The sequence below is a fragment of the Heptranchias perlo genome, chromosome 27 (genome assembly GCF_035084215.1).
Source record: "Heptranchias perlo isolate sHepPer1 chromosome 27, sHepPer1.hap1, whole genome shotgun sequence".
Lineage (NCBI taxonomy): Eukaryota > Metazoa > Chordata > Chondrichthyes > Hexanchiformes > Hexanchidae > Heptranchias > Heptranchias perlo.
This window is the reverse complement of record NC_090351.1, coordinates 1,669,603-1,690,030: the sequence shown is the minus strand read 5'-3', so window position 1 is coordinate 1,690,030 and position 20,428 is coordinate 1,669,603. Positions and strand designations below refer to the sequence as shown.

Sequence of the window (20,428 nt, the reverse complement as noted above, 5' to 3'; positions counted from 1 at the left end):
ACTGGGAGTGAGAGAAATATACACAGCGGAGGAGGGGAACCAAGATCTCTGCCAGTTTACCTACAGTTACAGGATATCTCAGACAAGTAGTGGATCAGTCCCTTCAAAGTCTTATTATGTAGCCAGCAGTCTACTGACTAACTGGAGTCTTCAATGAGAAGTTCCAAGCTCCAATAAGGTAACAATTCCATTACATTTGATTCCTTCTCTCTTTGTAGGAAACTGAACCAACAAAGAGCAACCAGCACACTCACCCTGGCAGCTGGGTTTTTAGACTGGATGGTTCATCCGGTGTTGGAAAGAACAGTCATCTTCAAAGAGGAAGGAGACGAGTACTGTTTACAATCTGATGTGACTTTCATAACAGACTATGTGTGTTTTTTTCTCTATATCTCACACTTGACACCTGTCAGGCCTTTCTGAATGAGACTGTCAGCTTAGTGCTGAATTAGGGTCTATATTGTGCTGTGTGGGACCATGTCCACTGGGAACCCAGGAAGAGAGAACCCGAGCATTATTTCCTGTTTGACCCTTGCACCCAGATAGATCAGACAGGCTGGGCTGGATTTGAACTGGGACCCTGGAGATGAAAGGCCAGAAACTCACAGGGGATGAAATTTACCCCCCCGCCTGTGTCAATTGCCCTCACCAATAGGTACATTGATGCTGCTGAATTAGGGGATTATTTGGTAAAACAGGAGCCGATTTTGGGGCTCATTCTGCACCAACAATGGGCACAGACAAGATCTAATGGACCGCAAAATTGGGCAGAAATCAGTCCTGGTCGTTAATTGGTCCAGAGCAGGTGGGGGGAAAGGCAGGGGGCAGGGCATGGGGTGGGGGAGGGACGGGGTGGGGGAGGGGTGGGGCGGGAAGCATGGAGGGGCGGGGTGGAGGGGTTTCATTATTACATTGCAGGGACACCCTGCACATGACTTCCCAGTATGTGGGCATGAAGAACCCACCTCAAGTCCATGCCCAGAATACTGGTGCCCAAGGTTGCTGGGGGCAGTCAACTGGGCAGGAGGACAGTTACAGGGCACAGAACAGGAAGGTAAGTGTGTCAGGCCACTTCTGCTTTTGTTTTGCTCCCAGCACCAATGAAACTAGCTCAATTGCTAAATTTAAATGTGAGATAGATAGCTTTTTGGCAATCAAATGTATTAAGGGATATGGGCCAAAGGCGGGTATATGGAGTTAGATCACAGATCAGCCATGATCTTATCAAATAGCGGAGCAGGCACGAGGGGCTGAATGGCCTTCTCCTGTTCCTATGTGCCAGGGTGAACAAGGACCAGCATTGTCCAATTGGTGAGACCCCAGCACCTATTTCTGGAGGCCCAGGCTAGGGTTGCCAACCCTCCAGGATTGTCCTGGAGTCTCCAGGAATTAAAGATTAATTTCTTGGCCGCAGCAGGAGAGAAATCTCAGGGATATTAAATAAAGTCTGTGACTTTTTAATTTTCCTTCGTTTATTATTTGTAAACATATTGGCATTGGGATAAAAAGGCTGTTTGATGGACAATCAAGCATCATCCAATCAGGTAAATAAGAGCCTGTGGGTTTTGTCAATTGGCGTGGGAAGGTGGTGCACCACGAGGATGGACGTGTCGGGCGACCAATAGCGTGAGTGTAGGGTTGGGCAGTTGGAGGCAGGAGGCCAGGTAATGAAACCTCCAGGAATATTCCAACCAGAGTTGGCAACCCGAGCCTAGGCACACCAGCCATGGAGATCTGGCCTCTTACGGTTGGGTCAGCAGGGAGGCAGAAGAGGCCTGTGCCGTCTGCTGCAAGGACACCGGCAGGTACCATGCAGCAGAAGGTTGGCTCATCAAGGAACAAGGCTTCCATGTTGCTCTGTAGTTGCTGCATGGGCAAGCCTGTTATTGGGTTGTGAGGCCTTTTGAGGCTCTCCAAAAGCTTTCTAAATTTTTGTCCCCCTATTGTGACACTCCCCTTTAATTGGACCCATCCCTTTAAATGTGACTTACACACCATCTTTCATTCCCACATGAGTGTGCTCCTTCGACCTGTCTGAGTTTACATCTGGTGCTGTGAATAATTATGCAAATGATCTTACAGTGGAGAATTGAGTGCTGTTAGATATTTTGGTATTACAGCTTGTCCTCTCTATAGTGCGCCATACTTACAGGTATTATGGTATTATAGGAAGTCCGGTCTACAGTGCCCCATATTTACAGATATTATGGTATTATAGTTTGTTGAGTCTGCAGTGCCCTATTTTTACAGATATTATGGTATTATAGTTTGTCATGTCTAGAGTGGCCCATATTTACAGATAACATGGTATTATATTTTGTCCTATTTGTAGTGCCCCATATTTACAGGTATTATGGTATTACAGTTTGACCTGTCTGCAGTGCCCCTCATTAACAGGTATTACGGTGCTATAGCTTGTCCTGTTCAAGTGTCCCACATTTGCAGGTAATACGGTGACCCTGAGTGATGGAAATTTCTGTGGTTTGAAAGTGTAAAGAGAAATGGAAAATAAAAATGAAACAAAAAACAACCTGTCGGAATTCCCCCGACTGACTGGGTGAGAATAGAGCTCAATCTCAAGTTACTGGACATAGAACCAGTCTAACCCATCCCACTGGCAGGTCAGAGAGTGACCCAGCGAGCCAGCAGAAAGCAGGGAACTATAACAGAAATCATGCAGGCTCCCTGTAATGGCCACTGAAATAAAGAAAGAACTTGCATTTATATAGCGCCTTTCATGACCTCAGGACGTCCCAAAGCGCTTTACAGCCAATGACGTACTTCTGAAGTGTAGTCACTGTTGTAATGTAGGAAATGCAGCAGCCAATTTGCGCACAGCAAGATCCCACAAACAGCCATGTGATAATGACCAGAAAATCTGTTTTAGTGATGTTGGTTGAGTGATAAATCTTAGTCAGGACACTGGGGAGAACTCGCCTGCTCTTCATCGAATGGTGGCCTCCACCTGAGGGCAGACAGGGCCTCGGTTTGATGTCACATCTGAAATACGCACCTCCGACAGTGCTGCACTCCCTCAGTACTGCACTGAGGTGTTAGCCTGGATTATGTGCTCAAGTCTCTGGAGTGGGGTTTGAACCCACGACCTTCTGACTCGGAGACAAGAGTGCGAGCACTTTCTTCCCTGACTCAGTCCCTCCGTGAGACGTCCTCTTGATTAAAGGTGACAAATAAATGCCCATTGTCTGAAGCTGCTGGCTGTTTATTAGAGTGGGCGGGGAGGGGAAGGGGAGGGGAAGGGGGAAGGGGAGGGAAGCCCGGGGGAGGGGGAGGCCCAAGATTTCCTTGTGGGGCCCGGAGGATCACTCCTGCACCTCTTGGCCCACAAGGAAACCAAAAACCAATAAGATTACCCAATCCTTCTGGGCCTCCTCTGGCCCCGGCTCCATTTGCCGCCATCTTGGCGCTACGGCAGCCTCACCGCACAGAGCTCGGGTTAAACTCACAGTCGGACCCCATCGGAGCCCGATCTCCAGACATAAAGAAGGACCCCGCTGCCTTTAGGTGTCTTTTCTGGCCTGCTGAAAAACACAGGTTAAAGTCACGACCTGCAGGATCGGAGGGGGAAGTCACTGCAGCCATTTTAACATCCCGGTGGCAGCGCGAGGAGTGCGGAAAGCAGGGTTAAAATCGACTCTTTGGTTCCTAACTCTCACTTCTGTAGCACAAGGTTGTACATTGCATCACACCCAAGCAAACCACAAACGTTCAGCTCCAGGTGCATCAGTCTTAGTCAGCCAGAGCTCTGTCACTCATCACTTCCACCTATCGCCCGGAAGAAATGCAAAAACGCACTTTCAGCTGCACAGAGGAGCCAAACTTTGTCACAAAGGGGAGTGGAAACCTGGAACTCTCTCCCCCAAAAGGCTGTGGATGCTGGGGGTCAATTGGAGCTTTCCAGACTGAGATCGACAGATTTTTGTTGGGTCAGGGTATCAACGGGTGTGGAGCAAAGTTGGGTAAATAGAGCTGAGATACAGATCAGCCATGATCTCACTGAATGGCAGAACAGGCAAGAGGGGCTGAATGGCCTCCTCCTGTTCCTATATTACAAAACTGGACGTACTGATCTGGAATAAAACTGTGACCAATTGCCACTTCCCTCCGTCAAAGAACTCACTCGGCTGAGTTTATATCCCAAGTGTTTCCACGGAGATATGGAGAGGATTGGAAGTGATGTGGGGAAAACACAGAGTGTGCTAACATCTTGTGGCCTGTGATTTATCATTACTCAGGTACATCCTGCTGGAGGTACTGATAAACACCAGACTGACCAAAGCTATTTTTAATGTAAAGATCTCTACCCAGCTGAGAAACGGTGAGTCGATTGGCTAACCATTGTCAGTGAACTTTCATTCACACCATGAACCAACCACTTGAGGGAGTTCACATCCGTCACACACGGCATGTACATACGTTGCTCGGCTAACAGACTGACTTCATTTCTACGGAACTTTGCATAGTCTACACTGATGCTCCAGTCTCTTTGACCCATTACAACCTTGTCCGTGATTAGGTGAAACCTGAAATTCGCCTTCAGTCTGCATTCGCTCCATCGAGAGGTGCCTCCCAGGATTGGATCATGTTCTAGAATTGAGAGGAAGTCCAGACTCATCCATCCGTTTCGGCAAGTTGTATTTTGGTTTCCCCTCTTTGCTCTTCCCACGGCGCTCTGTACAGCCGGGTTATCAAGCTTAAAGCAGCTAACCAGCAAGCTCCTGGGTTCTACCGTTACTCCCCTTGAGGCGGGCGCTACAGACTGAGTGGAGTGGTCCAGGGTGGATGGTCCTTTGGCGTTCCTACCCCTCTGTGAGAGACGGCCCTGGGCTCTGCTGTCTGATTCCCTTCAAACGGCACAGCTCAGATAAGATCCTCCAAGGATTCAATCTCTGGGTGACCCAACAACTCACTGCAAGTATTCTTTACAGAGAGTTTACTACCACCACTCTGCATCTGCACAATCTTTTGGGTTATGCCCTTGGATATATTGGCACTGGCGCAGTAATAAAAATAAGATAGTTTGGGTGCTGTAATAGAAAAAAGGTGGTAATGGTGATTTATTAGACAGAAGGTGGCACTGGAGCTATAATTGACACAAGGTGGTAATGGGACTGTAATAGAAATGTGGCTGTAATAAAAACAATGTGGCACTGGTGTTGTAATTAGAAAGAAGGTGGTGCTGGTGCTGTAATAGAAACAAAGTAGCACTGGGACTAATAGAAACAGGGCTGTAATAGAAACAAGGTGGTAATGGTGCTTTAATAGACACAAATTAGCAGCAGGACTGTAATAGACACAAGGTAACACCAGGACTGTAATAGAAACATGGCAGCACTGTCGCTGTAATAAAAACAATGTGGTACTGGTGTCGCAATAAAAATAAGGTGGTAATGGTAATTGAATAGATACAGAGTTGCTCTGCAACTGTAATAGAAACAGGGCTGTAATGGAAACAAGGTGGTAATGGTACTTTAATAGACATAAATTAGCAGTGGGATTGTAATAGACACAAGGTAGCACCAGGACTGTAACAGAAAGGTGGCAGCACTAAAAACAACGTGGCACTTTTGCTGTAATTAGTAAGAAGGTGCTGCTGGTGCTGCAATAGAAGCAAGGTGGCACTGGGGCTGTAATAAAAACAAGTTGATACGGTTGCTGATGCTGTCATAGAAACAAGGTGGCACGGGGCTGTAATAGAAACAAGCTGGTGCTGATGCTGATGCTGTAATAGAAACAAGGTGGCACTGGGGCTGTAATAGAAACAAGCTGGTGCTGCTCCAATGCAGTAATAGAAACAAAGTGGTACTGGGGCGGTAATAGAAACAAGTTGGAGCTGGTGCTTGGATAGGAAAAAGGTGGTGCTGCAATAGAAACAAGGCAGCACCAAGGCTGCAATAGAAACAATGTGGCACTGGGATTGTAATAGAAACAACATAGTGCTGAAAATGGAAACAAGGTATCACTGGTACTATAATAGAAACAAGTTGGTGCTGATGCTATAACAGAAACAAGCTGGTATTGGTGCTGTAATAGAAACTATGCTGCACTGGGCTGTAATGGAAACAAGATTGTGCCTCTGCAGGAATAGGAACAAGGTGGTGCTGGTGCTGTAATAGAAACAAGGTGGCACCAAGCCTGCAATAGAAACAATGTGGCACTGGGACTGTAATAGAAGTAAGGTGGTACTGGGGCTGTAATGGAAACAAGCTGGAGCTGTGTTGTGCTGTAATAGAAACAAGGTGGCATTGGGGCTGTAATACAAAATAGCTGGTGCTGGTTCTCTAATAGAAACAAAACAGCACTTGTGCTGTAATAAAAACAATGTGGCACTGGGGCTGTAATAAAAACAATGCAGCACTGACGTTGTAATAAAAATAAGGTGGTAATGGTGATTCACTGGACACAGAGTAGCACTGCGTCTGTAATAGGAACAGGGCAGCACTGAGGCTGTAATTGAAACAATGTGGCACTGGGTCTGTAATAGAAACAAGATGGCACTGGTGCTTTAATAGAAACAAGCTGGTGCTGATACTGTAATAGAAACAAAACAACACTGGGGCAGGAATGGAAACAAGGTGGCACTGGCAGTGTAATAGAAACAAGCTGGTGCTGGGGCTGTAATAAAAACAAGATGGCACTGGTGCTTTAATAGAAACAAGCTGGTGCTGATACTGTAATAGAAACAAAACAACACTGGGGCAGGAATGGAAACAAAGTGGCACTGGCAGTGTGATAGAAACATGGTGGCAGTGGTGCTGTGATGGAAACAAAGTGACACTGGGGCTGTAATAGAAACAAGCTGGTGCTGGCGATGATGCTGTAATAGAAACAATGCTGCAGTGGGACTGTAATCGAAACAAGCTGGTGCTGCAGCTTTGGTCGGAAAAAGGTGGTACTGCAATAGAAAAATGTGGCACTGGGATTGTAATAGAAACAATATAGTGCTGAAAATGGAAACAAGGTATCACTGGGACTATAATAGAAACAAGTTGATGCTGATGCTGTAGTAGAAACAACACTGCGCTGGGCTGTAATGCAAATATAATTGCGCCTCTGCTGTAATGGGAACAAGGTGGTGCTGGAGCTGTAATAGAAACAAGGTGGCACCAAGGCTGCAATAGAAACAATGTGGCACTGGGACTGTAATAGAAGGAAGGTGGTACTTGGGCTGTAACGGAAACAAGCAGGTGCTGTGTTGTGCTATAACAGAAACAAGGTGGCACTGGGGCTGTAATACAAAATAGCTGGTGCTGGTGCTCTAATAGAAACAAAACAACACTTGTGCTGTAATAAAAACAATGTGGCACTGGGACTGTAATAGAAATAAGTTGGTGCTTGTTCTAACATTGTAATAGAAACAAGGTGGCACTGGTGCTGTCATAGAAATAATGCTGCACTGGGCTGTAATGGAAACAAGATTGTGCCTCTGCTGCAATAAGAACAAGGTGGTACTGGTGCTGTAATAGAAAGAAGGCGGCACTAAGGCTGCAATAGAAACAATGCGGCACTGGGACTGTAATAGAAACAAGGTGGTGCTGTAATAAAAGCAAGATGACACTGGTACTGCAATAAAAACAATGTGGCATTGGTGCTGTAATCAAAACAATGTGGCACTGCTTTTGTAATAAAAGCAATGTGGCACTGCTGTTATAATAATAACAAGGTGACACTGGTGTTGCAATAAAACAATATGGCACTCATGCTGTAATGAGTAAGAAGGTGCTGCTGCTGCAATAGAAACAATGTGGGACTGGGGCTGTAATTGAAACAAGCTGGTGTTGGTGCTGTAATAGAAACAATGCTGCAATGGACAGTAATAGAAACAAGATTGTGCTTCTGCTGTAATAGTAATAGGGTGGTGTTGGTACTGTAATAGAAACAAGCTGATGCTGTAATAGAAACAAGGCAGCACTGGGGCAGTAGTGGAAACAAGCTGGTGCTGTGTTGGTGCTGTAATAGAAACAAGATGGCACTGGGGCTGTAATAGAAACAAGCTGGAGCTGATTCTGGGGCTGTAATAGAAACCAGGTGGCACCAGGGCTGTAATAGACATAAGTTAGTACTGATGCTTGGGATGTAATAGAAACAAGCTAGTGCTGGTGCTTGTGTTGTAATAGAAACAAGGCAGCACTGGGGCTGTAATAGAAACAAGCTGATGCTGGTGCTGTTGCTGTAATAGAAACAATGTGGCACTGGGGTTCTAATAGAACAAGGTTATGCTATAATAGAAACAAGGTTGTGCAGTAATAAAAACAAGGTGGCGTTGGTGCTGTAATAAACCAACATGGCACTGGTGTTGTAATAAAACCAATGTGGCACTAGTGCTGTAATAGAAACAAGCTGGTGTTGGTGCCGCAATAGAAATAATGCAACGTTGGAGCTGTAATAAAAACAAGGTGGCACTGGTGCTGTAATAAAAACAATATGGTGCTGGTATTGTAATAAAGCAATGTGGCACTGGTGCTGTAATAGAAACAAGGTGGCACTGCTGTTGTAATAAAAGCAATGTGGCACTGGTGTTGTAATAAAAACGTGGCACTGGTGCTGTAAACAAAACGTGGCACTGGTGTAGGGTAACTCTACCCATCTTGCCAATGATCGACGTGACACCAATATGGTGCAGTGGAGTATTATTCAGTCTCACACAAGGTTCAGCACTATGTGCATTTAAGCAGCAGTCAACAGTGCAGAACAAGAGCTTTATCACACGTCCCGCACCGGGTAGAGGTCTGCGTACAGGAGTCTTTACAGTCACCCCACCTGGGGTCTCTTCCGTCGACACCTTTGTAGGCTCTTGGCCTTACCCCACCTGGGGTTTCCTCTTCCTGCCCCTTGATCAGGACAAGGTTCCCTTTGTAGGTCTCTGATTCATTGACCTCTGACCTTTTTGGATCCGGATCCTCTTCTCGTCAGGGATGCCTGGTTTCGCTCCAGGGTCAACCCTTACTCCCGTCCATGTTCTCTACAACCTGACTCTCTTTTATGCCACTTTTGAGGGTGGTTACAGGGGCTATTATTGACACAGGGTTTAACCTTATGGAGATCTTGCCAAAAGGCATGGTGGCCAATTGGGTGTCGAGTATCTTTCAGACAAAGGAAGAAGAGTCAGCCTACTCCTTATCTCTTTCTTTGATGGACAGAGCGGGGGGGGGATGGAGTAGCCCCCCCAATGCCATAGCCCTCTGATTGACCAATCATCAGTTGCTACCATTCCCATGTGACTAGCCCCTCATCTTACCCAGTTGAGTTTCTCTAAAGGCCACTCTAGGTCTGTTGTTGTATCCTCCTGTCTGGGTCCCAGGCTGGTAACTCCACAACTCCACTGTCTCATTTGGACAGTTAGGTTCTTATCTCGTGGGTATGACTGAGTGACTTGTTAATGTAGCTATGGTTACAGCTTGTGTGCTGTGCTGGCAATTTCATATTTTCATTAGTTTTATTAAGGGATTTTTAAGAGTTTTTGTAAAGCTTGACAGGTGTTAAGTTATGTGGTTGATTACTATATATTTGCTTAATGAGTACGAAAGAGAGAAATGTGCTCATATAAGGATCGCAAAAGCTACAGGTCGCCAATACAGGTGGTACAATGAGTCACGGTACATGTGTGATTACTGCAATACATTGGTTAACAATCATCAGGTACATGTTTGATTAATACAACAGGTCAATTACACAAACTACATGTTCGATACAGATTCAACAGGTGATGGTATAAACTTACACTGGTGTTGTAATAAAAACAAGATGGCACTGTTGTTGTAATAAAAACAATATGGCACTGGGACTGTAATAAAAACAATGTGGCACTGGGACTGTAATAAAAACTATGTGGCACTGGGACTGTAATAAAAATAAAGTGGTAATGGTGATTCAATTTTCACAGAGTAGTACTGCAACTGTAATAGAAACAGGGCACATTGTTTTTATTACAACACCAGTGCCACGTTGTTTTTATTACAGACTGTAATAGAAACAATGTGGCACCAGGGCTGTAACAGAAACAAGGTTGTGCTGACGCCGTAATAGAAACAAGGCAGTACTGGGGCTGTAATAGAAACAAGCTGGTGCTGTGTTGATGCTACAATAGAAACAAGGTGGCACGGGGGCTGTAACAGGAACAAGCTGGTTCTGGTGCTGTGTTAGATATAAGGCGGCACTGGGGATGTAATAGAAACAAGTTGGTAAGGGTGATTTAACAGACACATGGGGCTCGATTTTTGAGTTAAGTTGCGGATGCATTGGGGGCGGGGGGGCTCCGAAAATCAAGGAAATCCCGTTCGGGTTCGGAGCCCGGCTCCAACACGCAGACTTCCGGGTTCCCCAGTGACGCGTCTGGGTGTGAGCACCTCCCAAATGCAATTAAAGCCGGCGGGATGATACTTGACACAATTGTTGTGGTAGTTGAAGTACTTGAACTACTTAATTGTCTCCACATTTTGGCAGGGGTGCAATTTTGAAGGATCCTCAGCGTGTTTCCCGTGCTGTGGGAAACACTCCCTGTTGGAGCAGACGTGTTTCAGCCAGCAGCCAGTGGGAGATGCGAAGGATTATTTGACAGTTGGGGGGAAAACCTCATTTATTGCAGCAGGGCACTCTGTCACTTCAGACAAAGTTTTGGCTGCAACACCTTTGTGTTTTCACCAAAAGTCTTACTTTCCACTCAAAACTCTGCTGTGCAAATATACCAAACTACTTTGCGACCCCCTCAGACTCACACCGTCAGGATGGGGGGGGTGCCATGGCTGCATTCGCCACTATATCCGAGGACGAGCAACATCACCAGCCTCGCCAGGCACGGTGTCCACCTCCGCCACGTGGAGCTCCACAACACAGTGCTGCACCACAGGCACCTGCACAAGAGCATAGAGGGGAACAACAGAGAGGGGTACTGCTTCAGGAGGCCTCGTCCATATCTGCTACCCACATTGAGGAGCAGAAGGCAAAGGAGGAGGAGGCAGAGGAGGAGGAGGAGCAGGAACAGGAGCAACCCACGGGCAGAACAGCGGCTCACCTGGCTGCTCGTGAGGCCAGGGAGTCACTGAAATGTGAACAGTTCTCCTAACGTCAGACAGTGTGAAGAGTCCAGTCCTCACACCACCTGTACAGAGCAGCGCCCACACCAGTGCCCCTTCCCTCCCTGCACAAAACAGTCCTGCGACTACACATAAACCCACTGTAGAGTGACCCAATGGGTGGCATCAAGTGTCGGCATTTGTGGTGAACCTCATGAAAGGGCTTTATTACAGAAGCCAGTCAAGAATGGCCAAGACGTGGCAGTAGTACTATTTAATGTGAGTTTAACAAAAAGCTAATATAAATGAAAAACATGACCAACCATCAAACACCCTTGTGCATCCCCTTCGTGCTTACAAAACCTTCACCTTTCGCTTCCGACTACTCCTACGTGGTGCTTCCCCTGTGACTGCAGCAGAGGTAGTGGCAGGTTACTCTTGTTCATGCCCTGACTGATTAGATGCTTTGGGCCGACGTCCTCTGGGTTTCGGTGCCCGTGAGGGCCCCTCCAAAGACTGCTCCACCTGCACCTGTACAGGGTCAGACTCGGCCACCTGGAGAGGAGGCAGCATTGTGGGTACTGGTTGAGAGGGGGGGCAATGGGTGAGACATGGGGGCACTTTGAGCGGTATCCCCACTTCCACGTCCAGTTTGGAGGACATGTGTGAAGCCTTGTAAGGCCAGTGCTCGTGTATCTGCCTGCCTGTTTAAGGCGGCAGAATGTTGTTCACCCTGAGTCCGAACGGCCGTTGTCAGGGCCTGAATGGACTCATTGTTGAGCCGTGCTTGAAGCTCCATGTTGGCCATCCTTCCCCCCATCGCAGACATTCCCGCACTTAACCGCAACACTATCTCAGAGATTCCCTCAATTCCCTGTGACACTATCTCAGAGATTCCCTCCCGTACCTGTGCCATCATTCCACTCATGCAGGAGTTGGACTCCTCCATCCTCTGCGCAATTGTGGAGAGTGCGCGTGGCACCTGTTCCAGCACCTCGCAAATGCGCTGCTGCCCCTCGATCATTCTCCTTTTAAAGGATGGCCCCCAGAGTTCAGCATCTGTGTCCAGCTGAGCAGAGCCTGGAGAGGAGTGCTCCCACCGACACGGACTCTCCACAGCTGCCCCTTCCACCACTGTCTGCTCGTGCTCACGTGTGTGGTAACTCACCATGTGTGACCCCAACTAACTGCGGACGGGGACCCACCGAGGTGTGAGTATCTGCGCTGGTGGATGGCTCGCTCAGATGTGACAGTGCCCCCTCAGAGGCTGGCAGGTCCTCTGAGGAATCACCCTCTGCCATCACAGCAATCACTGAAGGCCCTGTAAGAGAACAGAAGGCAATATTAAGCACCATCACAGATGTGTCATATTGCGATGAGCATACTGAGGTGCTGAAGATGGCAAGGCATGTTAACATCAATTCATATTGTGTGTGCTGAATGTTAAAGTTCTGTCACCAGACGTTTGTCGGGTGCCAGTCTCGGCGTCCCCGATGGACAGGCACTCGAGGGTGCGGCTCAGCTCCAGCGCCTCCTGCTCCGCATCTGTGAGGATGGCGATCTGTTGCGGCCCCCTCCAGCCCTCGCCCTCTCCCGTGCATTCTGGGCTCTCTTCTCCTATAAGGGGAGAAAGTACAGATGCGAGAGTGAGGGATGGTGACGTGGCCAACCGATGAATGCATTGGTTTGGGTGAGGCTGACCGTGAAAGAGATGCATCAGAGGGTGAGTATGAGACAGAGCCATGACATTGTATGAGGATTGGGTTGAGTGGGAGTGGTGGAGTGAGTAATGTGGAGGTGAGGAAGTGCAGGTAAGTTGAGGATGAGCCTTAAGCGGGTGTGAGGAGTGATGTGATAGAGTAGTGTGGGCAGTGCAGAATGAGTTGGGGGTGGGGGCGGTGATGTGGAAGACGGAGTGTAGGAGAATGAGTAAGTGTACTCACTTTGACTGACCTAGTTAGGTCATTGAAGCACTTCCTGTACTGGATCCAGGTGCGGGAGATGTTGCTGCTGCTGGTGACCTCCTCTGCCGCCTCGAGCCAGGCCTTCTTGGTGGCAGAGGCAGGCCACTTCCTCCTGTCCACCAGGTAGAAGACATCCCTCCTCCTCCTCACCCCATCCAGTCGCACCTGGGTGTTTGCTCAGGAGTAGCCATTGGAGGACTGCCCCTTTAAATAGGGCTCCTCCAGCTGACAGCCTGTGATGCTGGTGCACAGTCCGCCCGCTGCGCAGCTTTCCGACGGCAAACCCGGAAGCCACGTTAAGTGGCACCAGTTGAATTACGATCATGTGGAAAATGGACATTTTTTATTGGGCAGGTTACCCACTGGGGCGGTAATAAAAATAAAGTGGTAATGGTGATTCAATAGACACAGAGTAGCACTGCAACTGTAATAGAAACAGGGTACATTGTTTTTATTACAACACCAGTGCCATGTTGTTTCTATTACAACACCAGTGCCACGTTATTTTTATTACAGGCTGTAATAGAAACAATGTTGTACTGGGGCTGTAATAGAAACAAGGTTGTGCTGATGCTGTAATAGAGACAAGGCGACACTGGGACTGTAATAGAAACAAGCTGGTACTTATGCTGGTGCTGTAGTAGAAACAAGGTGGCACTGGGCTGTAATAGAAACAAGGTGGTAGTCGGAGTGTAATAGAAATAAGGTGGTGCTGTAATAGAAACAAGGCGGCACTGTGGTTGTAATAGAAACAAGCTGGTGCTGCTACTTGTGCTGTAGTAGAAACAAGGCAACACTGGGCTGTAATAGAAAGAAGGTATTAGTGGGACTGTGATAGAAATAAGGTGGCGCTGTAATAGAAACAAGGTGGCACTAGGGCTGTAATAGAAACAAGCTAGTGCTGTAATAGAAACAAAGCGGCACTGGGCCTCTAATAGAATCAAGTTGGTACTTATGCTGGTGCTGTAATAGAAACAAGGCAGCACTGGGGTTGTAATAGAAACAAGCTAATGCTGTGCTATAATAGAAACAAGTCAGCACTGGGGCTGTAATAGAAAGAAGGTGCCAATTAGACTGTAATAGAAATAAGGCAGTAGTGGGGCTGTAATAGAAATAAGGTGGTGCTGTAATAGAAACAAGGCAGCACTGGGACTGTAACAGAAATAGTTACATTGGGGGCTCCCTGCAAACACTCACATACTCCCAGGACCCTTTCTAAATAGTCAGACACTCTCGGGGTCACTGGAAAATATTGACACACACACTCCAGGGACCCCCTGCTAATACTGACACACTCCCAGGACCCCCTGCTAATACTGACACACTCCCGGGACCCCCTGCTAATACTGACACACTCCCGGGACCCCCTGCTAATACTGACACACTCCCGGGACCCCCTGCTAATACTGACACACTCCCGGGACCCCCTGCTAATACTGACACACTCTCGGGACCCCCTGCTAATACTGACACACTCCCGGGACCCTCTGCTAATACTGACACACTCCCGGGACCCCCTGCTAATACTGACACACTCCCGGGGCCCCCTGCTAATACTGACACACTCCCGGGACCCTCTGCTAATACTGACACACTCCCGGGACCCCCTGCTAATACTGACACACTCCCGGGACCCCCTGCTAATACTGACACACTCTTGGGACCCCCTGCTAATACTGACACACTCCTGGGACCCCCTGCTAATACTGACACACTCCCGGGACCCCCTGCTAATACTGACACACTCCCCGGACCCCCTGCTAATACTGACACACTCCCGGGACCCCCTGCTAATACTGACACACTCCTGGGACCCCCTGCTAATACTGACACACTCCCGGGACCCCCTGCTAATACTGACACACTCTTGGGACCCCCTGCTAATACTGACACACTCCTGGGACCCCCTGCTAATACTGACACACTCCTGGGACCCCCTGCTAATACTGACACACTCTTGGGACCCCCTGCTAATACTGACACACTCCTGGGACCCCCTGCTAATACTGACACACTCCCGGGACCCCCTGCTAATACTGACACACTCCCGGGACCCCCTGCTAATACTGACACACTCTCGGGACCCCCTGCTAATACTGACACACTCCCGGGACCCTCTGCTAATACTGACACACTCCCGGGACCCCCTGCTAATACTGACACACTCCCGGGGCCCCCTGCTAATACTGACACACTCCCGGGACCCTCTGCTAATACTGACACACTCCCGGGACCCCCTGCTAATACTGACACACTCCCGGGGCCCCCTGCTAATACTGACACACTCCCGGGACCCCCTGCTAATACTGACACACTCTTGGGACCCCCTGCTAATACTGACACACTCCTGGGACCCCCTGCTAATACTGACACAATCCCGGGACCCCCTGCTAATACTGACACACTCTTGGGACCCCCTGCTAATACTGACACACTCCTGGGACCCCTGCTAATACTGACACACTCCTGGGACCCCCTGCTAATACTGACACACTCTTGGGACCCCCTGCTAATACTGACACACTCCCCGGACCCCCTGCTAATACTGACACACTCCCGGGACCCCCTGCTAATACTGACACAATCCTGGGACCCCCTGCTAATACTGACACACTCTTGGGACCCCCTGCTAATACTGACACACTCCTGGGACCCCCTGCTAATACTGACACACTCCCGGGACCCCCTGCTAATACTGACACACTCCCGGGACCCCCTGCTAATACTGACACACTCCCGGGACCCCCTGCTAATACTGACACACTCCCGGGACCCCCTGCTAATACTGACACACTCCCGGGACCCCCTGCTAATACTGACACACTCCCGGGACCCCCTGCTAATACTGACACACTCCCGGGACCCCCTGCTAATACTGACACACTCCCGGGACCCCCTGCTAATACTGACACACTCCCGGGACCCCCTGCTAATACTGACACACTCCCGGGACCCCCTGCTAATACTGACACACTCCCGGGACCCCCTGCTAATACTGACACACTCCCGGGACCCCCTGCTAATACTGACACACTCCCGGGACCCCCTGCGAATACTGACACACACCCTGGACACCCTGCTCTGACACAGATTGAACGAGATGGAGATAGATGTAGAGAGAGAGATAGAGGCCCTGTTTGGGGGTGGGGAAGAGACGGAGAATGCCCCCTCTGATACAAGGATTGTACCTAGTGCCCACCCTGGAGTGAGGGCCCCCTCTGATACAAGGAGTGTACCCAGTGCCCACCCTGGAGTGAGGGCACCCTCTAATACAAGGAGTGTACCCAGTGCCCACCCTGGAGTGAGGGCCCCCTCTGATACAAGGAGTGCACCCAGTGCCCACCCTGGGGTGAGGGCCCCCTCTGATATAAGGAGTGCACCCAGTGCCCACCCTGGAGTGAGGGCCCCCTCTGATACAAGGAGTGTACCCAGTGCCCACCCTGGAGTGAGGGCCCCCTCTGATATAAGGAGTGCACCCAGTGCCCACCCTGGAGTGAGGGCCCCCTCTGATACAAGGAGTGTACCCAGTGCCCACCCTGGAGTGAGGGCACCCTCTAATACAAGGAGTGTACCCAGTGCCCACCCTGGAGTGAGGGCCCCCTCTGATACAAGGAGTGCACCCAGTGCCCACCCTGGAGTGAGGGCCCCCTCTGATATAAGGAGTGCACCCAGTGCCCACCCTGGAGTGAGGGCCCCCTCTGATATAAGGAGTGCACCCAGTGCCCACCCTGGAGTGAGGGCACCCTCTAATACTGAATGTGAATCCTGCCAATCAGCACTGACCCAGCAGTAGCTTGGCCTGTGTAGATGTCTCAGTTGTAGGTGGGGTCAGTGTTGAGCTCTCTGGGGAACGCCTCCCTGCCCCAGGTGAGAGTTTGACCTCTGCCCCAGTTCCCTCTGTGCTCCTTTGCTTTTCTTCTGTTCCTATTCTGGTTGTTTTTGAAGGCATGTTTGGGCAGGGCTGAAACGGGACACCATAGCACACCTGTGCTGGCAGGGCCCCAGGATCTGGGCTTGGTTCGTTTTACAATGTTGTACCTTTACTGGCCAGTGAGGCAAGGCAATTCTTAACTGAAAAGTGAATCAACACGTACAGACACACAATGAGCCCAGATTATAGGGTTACCAACTCTGGTTGGACATATTCCAGGAGTTTATCATCACATGACCTCCCATCCCCAATTGCTCCACCCTCACACTCCCACCATTGGTCGCCCGGCACGTCAATCCTCAGGAGGTCCCGCCCTCCCATCCCAACTGCAAAGTAAACAGACACTTCATTGGATGATTCTTGACTATCAGTCAAACAGCCTCTTTTCCCATCTCCAATATTTCTTGACTAATAAACGAAAATGTTCAGAGAAAATAAAAACGCACAATTTTATTTAATGCCCCTATGACCCTTCTCCCATGCTGCTCGCAGCAGTGTCCTGGAGGTTAATCTTTAAATCTGGGAGACTCTGGAAAAATCCAGGAAGGTGGCAATTCTAGTCCAGAACAAGGAGCCAAAAATATAAGATAGTCACTAACGGATCAAAGAAAGAACTTCGGAGGAATTTCTTCACACAGAGAACGGTGAGAATGTGGAACTTGTTGCCTCATGGAGTGACTGAAACAGATAGCATTGGTGGGTTTAAGGGGAGGCTTGATGCGTATACGAGAGAGAAGGGAACAGAGGAATGGGGGGGCAGGGTGGGAAGGGGTGATTAGAGTGGGAGGAGGCTCGAGTGGAGTATAAACACCAGCATAGACCTGTTGGGCTGAATGGCCTGTTTCTGTGCTGTCGATTCTACCTAATTATTTCAGTAACACCTGTGACTACTTGACCCCACCTGCCGTCACTTCACTCAGCAGGAGCGACACGAACAGTACATTGCACAACACACAAACACGGTGTGAACTTTGGATTTATAAAACGTTACCTATTTGATTCAGGGCCAGGAATTGGGCAGAGCGAGTTCGAAGGAGTGGACCATTCACTCCCCCCCGACCCCCACAAACCCCACACCCCCCTCCCCACATGATGAAGTTAAATCAGCCCTTCAGCACTCCCCCTCCCCAATCCCCGGCTCTGCTCTCTCAGCACTGGCAGTAGCACTGGGACTGTCCCCACCCCACAGGCAGCCTTCCCCGAACTGCAGCCTCAGGCTCAGCCAAGGCCAGCTGTTAGCAGCATCGGGGTGGGAGGGGAAAGGAGGTGACAGGGAGAGAGAGTGCATTACAGGCGTACAGAGGGGAGGGGAAAGGGGAAAGAGGGGGGAGAGGGAGGAGAGGGAGGAGAGGAGGGGGAGGAGATGAGGAGGGGGAGGGGGAGGAGATGAGGAGGGGGGGAGGGGGAGGAGATGAGGAGGGGGGAGGGGGAGGAGATGAGGAGGGGGGAGGGGGAGGAGATGAGGAGGGGGGAGGGGGAGGAGATGAGGAGGGGGAGGAGATGAGGAGGGGGGAGGGGGAGGAGATGAGGAGGGGGGAGGGGGAGGAGATGAGGAGGGGGGAGGGGGAGGAGATGAGGAGGGGGGAGGGGGAGGAGATGAGGAGGGGGGAGGGGGAGGAGATGAGGAGGGAGGAGGGGGGAGGAGGGGGGAGGAGGGAGGAGGGGGGAGGAGGGAGGAGGGGGGAGGGGGGGAGGAGGAGGGAGGAGGGGGGAGGGAGGAGGGGGGAGGGGGGAGGGGGGAGGGGGGAGGGGGGAGGGGGGAGGGGGGAGGGAGGAGGGGGGAGGGGGGGAGGAGGAGGGGGGAGGGGGGGGAGGAGAGGGGGAGGGGGGGGGGAGGAGGAGGGGGGAGGGGGGGGGAGGAGGAGGGGGGAGGGGGGGGGGAGGAGGGGGGAGGGGGGGGGAGGAGGAGGGGGGAGGGGGGGGAGGAGGAGGGGGGAGGGGGGGGAGGAGGAGGGGGGAGGGGGGGGGGAGGAGGAGGGGGAGGAGGAGGGGGGAGGGGGGGAGAGGGGGGAGATGAGACGGGGGGCAGGGGAAAGGAGAAATTAGGAAAGAGCCAAGAAGGGAGGGGAGGGGAGGGGAGGGGAGACAGAGGGAAACAGAAAGACACGGCTTGAGTTTGTGACAGAGAGTATGAGGGACAGAGTGAAAGATATAGAGAGAGGGGTTTGAGTCCCTGTTTGGGGGAAGGGAAGAGGCAGAGAGTGACTCTATTGAGCAGAATAAGAGGAAGTGAGATCGTATTGATGTGAAGAGAGGGAGAGCTGGGAGTGGACAGTGGACACACCCAAATTTTTTGGAACAAAATACTTAAATTGAGAGAGAAAAAATATTTGTAGTTTTCCAAAGGCTGCGTTCGATTGTGTCTCTCGCACGACCTTTCATTCTTGACTCTAATTTCAGTGCCCGACAATGTTTTGATTCTCAGGGATTTCATTTTTGACATTATTTGTGATTGTCCTTTTTTAAAGTGTGAAGTTAAAATACAGGATGGTGGTTGGTAACGTGCACTGTGGATTGTCCCACTACTGAATAATAATCCAGAGATCTCCCAGTTTGTCAGACAGGCAGTCCATTCAGTGTCACAAGTAACCAGGTGTTCAGCTCACAGTAACAGGCAGTCTGAATGTACTGAGCTCACAATCCCTCAATTGGGAGGCAACATTTGATCAGGACCGACATTAATCCTCAGATTGCACCAGGACCACAGATCAGCTGTTGGCGATTCACCAACCACAGCACTGCACTGAAACAAGAAAACCGTCAAATTAAACAGTTTACTTAATCGCGGCCAGTTCTTAAACAACTTCCTGAATTATTGTATCATAGAACCATTTGCAACACCATCATGTTAAACCCCTTCCATCGTTATTTCTAGAGGAACATAGGAACAGGAGGAGGCCATTCAGCCCCTCGAGCCTGTTCCACCATTCAATTAGATCATGGCTGATCTGTATCTTAACTCCATTTACCCGCCTTTGATCCATATCTTTTAATACCCTTGCTGAACAAATATCTATTCATCTCAGTTTTGAAATTTTCAATTGACCCCCACCCTCAACAGCTTTTTGGGGAAGAGAGTTCCAGATTTCCACCCCCTTTGTGCTTCCTGACATCACCCCTGTATGTCCTAGCTCTAATTTTAAGGTTATGCCCCCTTGTTCTGGACTCTCCCACCAATCTACCCTATCAATTCCTTTCATCATCTTAAAAACCTCAATTAGATCACCCCTTAATCATCTATACTCAAGGGAATACAAACATAATATCCTATATTCCCAATATCCTATATACATCATTCCTAATATCCTATATACAACACAATTCCCATTATATCACAAAGAACAACAGTCCAAGCACATCAGGGAGAGGCAGGGTCCAGGGCTGGATGGGGGTTCGATCTGAAAACGTAGTCTGGCCAGCTGGGGAAGGGCCACTGGAGTCTTCCTGAGGAGGCAGGGTGAGTGGACAGGCAGTGCAGAGGGGGAGGGGGATTTCCAAATCCA

General features: G+C 49.8%; 1 protein-coding gene across 2 annotated transcripts in view; it reads left to right on the top strand.

The window, feature by feature from the left end:
- Window positions 1-4,118: 4,118 nt before the first annotated feature.
- Window positions 4,119-20,428, top strand: part of LOC137344340 (DENN domain-containing protein 2D-like) — a 74,242-nt gene continuing 57,932 nt past the window's right edge. Inside the window, exon 1 of one of the 2 annotated variants that reach the window (XM_068007207.1) lies at window positions 4,119-4,645. The gene's annotated coding sequence lies outside the window, so the exon portion shown is untranslated. Of the gene's footprint in view, window positions 4,646-17,337; window positions 17,570-20,428 lie in introns of those variants that run through there. The other variant, XM_068007210.1, reaches the window with a different exon arrangement.